This window comes from Neovison vison, chromosome 1, assembly GCF_020171115.1.
Source record: "Neovison vison isolate M4711 chromosome 1, ASM_NN_V1, whole genome shotgun sequence".
Lineage (NCBI taxonomy): Eukaryota > Metazoa > Chordata > Mammalia > Carnivora > Mustelidae > Neogale > Neogale vison.
Window position 1 is genome coordinate 268135760 of NC_058091.1, and position 9496 is coordinate 268145255.

A 9496-nucleotide genomic window follows, 5' to 3' on the forward strand; every position below is an offset into this window, starting at 1 on the left:
ACTCTACTGATCAGTATCGTCACAAGAAAGGAAATCTATTTGCCATTCCATGTTTATCTGTTTCCCTCCTTTGACTGTGCCAATGTTAGCCCAGGGAAGAACACTGTTAACCCAGACAGTTGTATAAAAAAATTTTTTTTTAAATAAGGCATTAGGGGCACCTGGGTGACTCAGTGAGTTAAAGCCTCTGCCTTCAGCTCAGGTCATGATACCAGGGTCCTGGGATCGAGCCCCGCATCAGGCTCTCTGCTCCGTAGGAAGCCTGCTTCCTCCTCTCTCTCTGCTTGCCTCTCTGCCTACTTGTGATCTCTGTCTGTCAAATAAATAAATAAAATCTTTTATAAATAAATAAATAAATAAGGCATTAGGACCAACTACTCGGTTGTAAGCTTCCATTCACCTCAGGTTATAAAGTTACTGAGCGCCAACACGGGGAGCTAACAAACTCTTGTTTTTATCCCCAATGCAGAGCATTAATCCCCTTCGCTGAGGAGGTCTTCAATGAATAGCTGTTGGATTTCACGCTGTTTCAAACCCTGAAGCTGGAGTGTATAAATTCACCCCTGCTCAAACTTAATTCCCTTTGTTTTCCTTTCCCTTCACTGCTTCTCTAAACATTCTCTTTGATTGTCATTAGCTAATTTCCCAAATGAAGACTAAGTTTAGGAACTGGGTATGTTTTCAGGCTGGACAATGCCTGTTTGAAGAGCAACCTGACATTTTATTAGACCATTCTCTGTCCCAAGATGCAGAGCAAGTAAAATAATACACCAATTCATTCTTTAACAATAACAACAGTGAAAGGGCTTAAATTACAGAAGAATAAGTGTTTTAGGGGAATTTTTTTATTGATATAACTCTTTTGAGGTCACAACTCAAGGTCTTTTCTTCAGGTTATAAAGGAACCATTTAGCTGAGCTTGTGTTTTCTTTGTCAATTTTATGCCAAATAAATACATGGTCCTAAGGCAAGGTGGCAAGGGACAAGATGATAAACACAGCTTCCAGAATTCTCCTTAAGAACTTCCATCTTACCTCTGCATCCTGGCATGCCAAGGCATGTGCTGGTACATCACAGCTGTGTTTATACAAGAAAAGTGAACTGGAGACTTACGTATCCAAGCAGTGAAACTGTTCCAATCTGGCTAATTGGGGATCCTAACTTATCTTTCCTCACTAATATTTATTTTGGGGGAGGCTGAACACTTTTGAAAATGGCTGTAATTATATTATCCCCATAAACACAGCCTCAGTGACCTGTTTTGACCATGCCTCAAGACTAATCAGTTATTTTCTTTCTTCTCACCTCTGTTTCTTTCATTGGGTAAGAAAATATAAACCAGTTTCGGATTCCCATAGTGATAGATAATTTGCATCCTTTTTCCTCGAATACTTGCATATTTCTGAGCAGCAGGTAACAGACATCTGGGCAGAGTTCAGGGCTTGGGACAGTGTTTCTTACTTCGAGTTTTGCGTATTCTTTTCTTGCAGCAAAAGGGAAAAAAAATTAAAATGCTTAAACACTTCTAGACAATGTTTCAGCCTATCTACTGCATCCTGCCATCACTTGTAAGTGAACCTTAAGCAACACGCATTCTGAATATAAAATTGCGGGGGAACCATGCTGGCTTTGATGAATGCAGTCCTGTGCTTTAGCAACCCCATATAACAGGCCAACAAATTATGTTCCATCTCCCCCTCTGTGCCTTGCACAGTCCCAGGAGGATTGCACCGTCGTCAGCTGAAAATCCCCAGAGTAGCTAGCTGGAAAGCGGGGGGAATGGCATAGCAAGGAATAGCAAGAATATTGATTGTAGGCCCACCTCTCTAATTAAGGAAACACAGGGGTTGTGATTCTGAGGAGCTTACAGCACCAATTTCCCAAATCAACCTGATGTACTTGCTTTTCTATCTGACATCCCCTGAGGGTCTACCAAAGGCTTTGTATTCAGTGCAAGAGAAAGAAGCACAGCAACAGCAGCACGAGGTCCGTTTTCCATTTTGACTTCTGAGTATGGATGTTACATACCAAGACCCAATGTTTTGAATTGTTGTTCCCAAGGCCCAGGCAGGACAAGCTTGAGTGAAGGGGCAGGAACCAGTTCTGCCCACAGTGGGTCTCTACATGGCCCATGTGGCCCACCATAGGAAGACCACCCTCTTCTGGCCTGTAATAAAAATGCGATGACTACAAGCTAAGACCTAGGATGAACAATATGGCATAGAGGTTACCAGTACAGTCTCTGGAGTCCAAGAGTGCCATGTTGCAGTGCCAGCTGTTCCACTTACTAGCAGATTTCTTAAATTCTCTGCTCTTCACTGGGCTCAGATATTAAATCAGGATAGTAATAGTATCTGCTTAAAATTGGGTTCCTGAGAATTTAAACATATAATTCATATAAAATGCTTATAATATCATCTAGTAAATAGTAAGTGCTCAAAAATGCTAGCTGATAACTAACTCATCATTGAGTTTATTGGGCAAGAGGATAAAGGTTCTCTGCTGAGATCAATCATGACTTAGTCTTGCTAAACTAGAGAATTAAATTGCCAAAGAGTGTCAGAAATAAGGTTTATTTGGCTTGCAGTTATATAATATTATGGCCGAGGGATCTTGAAATACCCCAGTCTTACCCCAAACAGCAGCCATCCCAAGTGTCTCGCTCAGGAGATTGATATGTTCGAGGAATAATGGCAGATAGAAATCAAAGTAATACTATCACTAGAGATCTGGGCTCCAAATTTCAGTGCAGAGAATCTGTGGTCTGGACTGGACCATGTGGAACACTGCTTTTGTCTAGTTAGATGGTCAATCTATCATACATGCCACCTCCAAAATGAATAAACCCAGACATCCACAGACTACAAAAAAGAGCATGTTTGCTCACAATGCCCCACTTCAAGCTGGCCTGGGCTTGTGAAGTAGCTTGCACACTTAGCTGCCACACAGGAGAAGAAACTGCAGAGAAATGACTCAACTGTTTCTGAGGCAAATACCCTGGCCGTGCCAGTACGTTGGCTGCAATGAAGGCAGAAGCTCAAAAGAAGAAAGGCCAGAGGAAAAAGACAAAGAGACCCAGAGACAGAGAGAGGGTCAGATACAGACACCATTTGAAAGCAGACTTATGTCTGCAGTGAAGAGAATTACCCGGAAATATATAGAGAGAAAGAATCCTCCACTGGTGAGTGACCTTGGCCTACATCACTACGTACACAATGACTCAACTCTACATTAACACTCTTGGTCCAGTCATTATGCTTGATTTCCACCAAGCCACTTTGGAGGGAAGAGAAAAAAAAAAAAAAAAAAAAACTGGCCTGAATATGCTGAACAAAGTCAGGAGACCTAGTGAAGAGTCCCCTGGGATAGAAGCCAAAAACTCAATGGGATTCCACTTGCTTTGGTAAACATTTGCTTATTGCTATCTCAGCTTCTTCAAGTCAAGGCCATGTCTACCATTCCTATAGAGCAGAATTGTAGACTTTTAGAATATTTTTGCTATTTTATCAAGCCACATACACTATATCAGGGTTTCTCACATTGGCACTATTGATATTTTGAGCTAAATAATTCTTTGTCTGGTGGGCTGTCTTGTCCACTGTAGGATGTTCAGCAGCATCTCTGGACTCTCCCCACTGCATATCAGTAGCACAACTCCCCCACCCCGACTTGTGACAACCAAAGTTATCTCCAACATTGTCAAATGTTTCCTCAAAGGCAAAATCAACACCCAGTTGGGAATTACTCACTAGATTATGCCATTTTAACAAACAGTTGCCACTTCACAACCAGTGACCTTTATTTCTTGCCCATACTACTTGTCCAATGTAGGTAGGATGGGAACTCTGTTTCTGTATCAGGCTAATGGAGCAGCCACCATCTGGAGCATTGCTATTCATTCAGCAGAGCAGAGGGAAAGACAGAGTTCTTTGTAAATCTTGCACTAACAAACAAGTTTTCCACACAGAAGTGACACATCCTCCTTCCACTCACATTTCATCAGCCAAAACAAATCACATGGCCACACATAACGCCAAAGCCAGGGAAAATGCCATCCCATTAGCCTAGGAGTGGAAATATTTGGTGAACAGCACTAGTGACAATGATGGCTAGCATGGGAAGAAGTTCAAAGCTCTCTCCTACATTAATTTCTTTATTATCTTTACTAGTTCCTTGCTTCTATATTCTTTGTTTCTCATTTTTTTCTAATTTAAATTAGATGTTTAACTTACTAATTTTTAGCCTTTCTTCTTTTCTATTCTAACCAAATATAGCTTTGAGTTGCTTCTAGCACCATCTTTCTTATATCCCACAAATTTTAATATGAAATTTTTTTTAAAAGATTTTGTTTATTTATTTGACAGACAGAAATCACAAGTAGGCAGAGAGGCAGGCAGAGAAAGAGCGGGAAGCAGGCTCCCCGCTGAACAGAGAGCCCTATGCAGGGCTTGATCCCAGGACCCTGAGATCATGACCTGAGCCAAAGGCAGAGGCTTAACCCACTGAGCCACCCATGTGACCCTGTAATGCTTGTGCTGTTGTTCAGATCCAAGAACTTTCTAATTTTCATTATAATTTACCTTTTGACATAAGTTATTAGAATTATGTTTTTCTCATCACTTCTCAGCCTTTTGGCTAAGATCAAGTGTAGAATTATGCTTTTCTTAGTTTCTATATATAAAATACTTTGAGGGACAATTCATTTTTTTAATGTCGTATCTATGGTAAGAAAATAGGGTCTGTGTGAATCAGTATCCACATGACGCTGATTTTTTTCTTTTTTTAATGTTGATTTTTTTTTTTTTAAGATTTTTATTTATTTATTTGACAGAGAGAGATCACAAGTAGGCAGAGAGGCAGGCAGAGAGAGAGGAAGGGAAGCAGGCTCCCTGCTGATCAGAAAGCCCGATGCGGGGCTCGATTCCAGGACCCCGGGATCAAGACCTGAGCCGAAGGCAGAGGCCTAACCCACTGAGCCACCCAGGCTCCCCTAATGTTGATTTTTTTAAAAATTTGTTGGGATTTGGTTTATGGCCTAGGAAAGAGTCAATTTCCATAAATGTTATATGTATCTTTGAAAATGAGTTATAGAACTACGTGTGACATATAAATTAATGTTGTTAATTTTACTATTCAAATGTTCTCTATTCTTACCAAGATTTTATCTGCCTGATCTGTCAGTTTTTGAAAAAAGTTATGTTTAAGTTCCCACTAAGATGTTTGTCAGTTTCTCTTTGTAATTCTTTCAGTTTTTACTTTATATAATTTGAAACGATATTATTAGGTACACACAAACTTAAAAACATTATCTTTCCCTGATGAGTTGAATGGTAGCACTCTTTATCCTCAGTAATGTTTCTGCCTTAACACATATATATACATAAAATAAAATGATAGAAAAAGGCAAACCAGGCAGCCAAAAGAAAGATTATATAGCTGTGTTAATATATATTGACTTAATATATATTAATAATTATATATATAATGTGCTAATATATAATATAATATAATGCGTTAATATTATATGTATTTCTTTTTTTCCCCCCCAACCAATCTTGAAAGATTTAATTGGATATATAATTCTAGGTTGACAGATTTCTGCTTTCAGTCTTTGAAGATATTCTGGATTCCATTGTAGCTACTGAAATTCAGTGCTTGTTGTTTAATTATTTTTCATTTGTAGAAATTAAGACTAAGTATATAGATGATCTGGAGGTCTTTTTCTGTTTGCTTTTAAGATTTCTTTGTTTTACTATTATGTGTTTAGCTACAGATTTATTTTTATTTATCCTGCTCACTATTCTTTCTTAATCTGAAAGTTTTATTAACTCCAGGAAAATCGTTAGTCATTATCCCCTCAAATATTATCCCCATTCTTATTCTCTTCTTCTGGAACTGTTTACACATAATTTAGATTCTCTTAAATCTATGACTCTTTCTCTTAACATTTTCCTCTTTCTCTGTGTTGCATTCTGTGTAATTTCTTCAGTTTTATCTTCTAATCCACTAATTTGCTTTTTAATTATGTCTAATCTGCAATTTGATTCACCTAGTAACTTTTTTATTTCAATAATTATACTTTTTAAGTTTTTTTTTAAGTTTTTAAGTTTTGTTTGTTTTCTTTTACAAATTCCCCAAGAGTCTTATAGTCTCAATTTATTACCCTCAACATAATTCTCTCTCATGGAAAAGTAGTATAAAAACCAGATATATGTTAAATAGCTCATAATAACAACAGCAATCAAGAATGATGCTTCTTATACAAATACCTGTGAGGCAAATCTTCCCCCTCCCAAGTTCAAATTTAGGGAATGAAAGAGGCTTTCTGTATTTCACTGGATAATTATAGCTATGCAGACACATTCTCCTTTGGCCCTAAGTGTTTGAAAGCTTAGAACCTATATTTATCTCCAAGTGCAATGGCTTTCCTCAACCTAGACTTTTTGATTCAACCATTCCTCTTTCCACCTTACCTTAAAAAACTAAAACAGACAAACAAAATTTGTACCCATGAACCCACTTCTATTATATCTGTATTTTCTATTATAAGACTACTCAGATCTTTGGAAAGTATATGAGGCAAAAATAACCATCATCACAAATCTCCCTAAGCCTCATTTTCACTATCTGCCAATGAAAAGTTTGCACTAGATGATTATTTTGAAAAGTTTGCACTAGATGATTATTTATGGATTTAAAATATCTAATAGTTTGGTGCAAAGAAGAATGAAACGTCTAGCAAAACACAGTTGAAAACTTATGGTAAGTCCTCTAAACAAAGACTTTCAACCCAAACTATGAAGAACATCTTAGTATAACAATGTATCTTAAGTTTATTTGGGAGAATCATTAAAATAACCCAGCTTCAAGCACTCTGCAACTTCCATCAAGAGATGGAGTCTTTCTCTCCACCCCTAGAATCTGCACTGGTTTTGTGACTTGTTCTTATCAGTAGAATGCAGCAGAAGTAACAGATCAGTTCTAAGTATAGGCCTTAAGAGGATTCTCATCTGTTTTCACCTTTTTAGGATACTCCCATCACTATGTGAATAAGCCCAAACTAGCCTCCTTGGGGATGAGAGACCACATGGAGGACCATACCACAGCCAATACCAACCCCTGGATATGCAAATGAAATGAGGTCATGTTGGATCACTAGCTGACCCTAAGCCACTAGCTGATATGTGACCACAAGAATGAGTCCAGTTAAGGCTGGCAAAAGAACCCAGTCCAAACTGCTAAACCACAGAATTATAAACTAATAAATACTTATTGTTTTAAACCACTGAGTTTTGGGTGGTTTGTTACACAGCAATAGCTAACTGATACTGTTATTATAGTCACTATTATTTCATTTGATGCTCTTCACAATCCTGTGAAATATGCAAGATAGATAATAATCCCATTAATGAAATAAGAAAATAGACAGTATTACTACTCTGAGTGGTACTGTATTACTACTCTGAGTGTATTACCACTCAAAGTGGACTCTCAAATAGAATGTGTGGAAAATGACTCAGACAGATATGGAAATAGTACACCTTGTTTTTAATCCTTATTTTCATTTAAAAAAAAAAGGAAACAAATGTAACTTTACTAATATCAATATATAGCAAGGGAGCAATATGTATATAATTTATCACAACTGTGCATACATTAGAGATGCATGCTCAAAGATGTTTTATTCATAGTGATGTGACATGATAAAGTTTGTAAACAACCACCTTAAGCAAAATGGTAGAAGAGAACAGTTTAGAATACAGGTCTGTGAACTCTACTATACCTACCTGGACTGTAGGATTTCCAAATCCAAAGAGCAGGAAGTCTAAATAGAATTTAGAAATGAATAGAAGATTTGCTATAGCAAATGAAAGAAGTTCCAATGACTAATTGCTTTCCTTTGAGGAATTAGGCATGATAGTTAAAAATTCAAATTATATAGTTTTCCAAAGCATAAATAAAATATCTCAGTGTGGAAAGAATGCATTTTTTAAAAGCAGAATAGATTAATTTAAATTATACCCTGGTGGGCATTTCATAATTAGGTTTATATATGATTGCATCTGGAAAACATCATTCTTCTCAATAGGAAAATTATGCAATATGTATTGTATTGTGGGAGAATCACATGAAATTATTTTGTTGCTCCCATCAGCATGAAGGTCCCAACTTGCTTCAAGAATAATTATGATACTATCCTATCATATATGTTATATGGAATAAAAAATATAACTGGCCCCCAAATTCAATATCCAGCAGATAGGAACAAAATTGTTTTGTGGAATTCAATTGATAATTCATTGAACTTCAACCACATTCTCTAAACAATGTCAACAGGGGAAAGACATTGGAATCCAGTTATGTGATCAGCTAGCCAAGCATTTTTATGTCTGTGTTTATCAGGAATTATGAGGATCAACTGATATAATACATATGAAACTCTTAGAATAATGGCACATAAAAAGTGCTCAGTGAAGGTTACAAATTACAAAGACAGGAATAGGAATAAAGATGTAATCTTTGAGGAACCTTTGGATTGGCCCATCTCCTTTGTCTTCACACACAAACCTGGAGGTAGGAGCTGTTGTCAGCCTGGGTACCTTAGAACTGACCATCATCTCAGCAGTCTTCCCAGAATCCCTAATTTTACAGATGAGGAAGCAAGCTCATAGAAATTAAATGACTTGACCAGGAAAACTCACATCAGAGTCTAAAGGTCTCTTAAGCATTTGCTCTTTCTATATATCAGGCGACCTATAGCCATCATTCTAGGACAGATGCAATTTTATATTAAAGCTAACACGAATCTCAGAAGTAACCCATAGACCCTTTGGAGTCCTCTCCCTTCATCCAGCTTCCAGGATGAGGGACTTGCCAGTTTATAACCAATGTGCCATGACCCCAAAGCCCTGATATGACATGACTCCCTTATTCACACACACATAAACACACCTAAGTGGCTTTACAAAAGACCCCATTAAAGCTTCACCAGGCAACACCTACACCTATAATAAGTGTAACAAATACACCATCCATTCATACACACTGTGAGGCCAGGCAAAATAAACCATCTTTCAGAGTTGAGCTCACTTTGGGCTTTCCTTTAGTACTATAGCTCTCAACTGGGGGTGATTTTTTCCCAAGGGGACACTTGACAATATCTAGAGACAAATGGGGAGGAGGAAGTGTGTTAATGGCTTCTAGTAAATAGAGGTTAGGGTGCTACTAACATCCTACAAAGCACAGGACATCCCTTTACAACAAAAAATCATCGAACCCCAAAGCCAGCTGCTGTCACAGTTAGGAAACCCTGCTTTAGTAACTACAAAACCAACGTACCCTCCTGTAAGAGTATAGACACTTCTGGCTGACTTTAGGCAACTTGCTTTAACAGTCATGGCCTCTTTTTGACTTGTCAGTAAAATGGGGGTAATAATAATAGTTATCTTACAAAATCCTTATGAGGATTGAATGAGAAAGTCTAAGTTAAAGCCCC

At 37.7% G+C, this 9496-nt stretch overlaps 1 pseudogene; it reads left to right on the forward strand.

Moving 5' to 3' along the window:
• Positions 1–4615: 4615 nt before the first annotated feature.
• On the forward strand, positions 4616–4774 carry LOC122896883 (annotated as a pseudogene).
• Positions 4775–9496: the final 4722 nt, after the last annotated feature.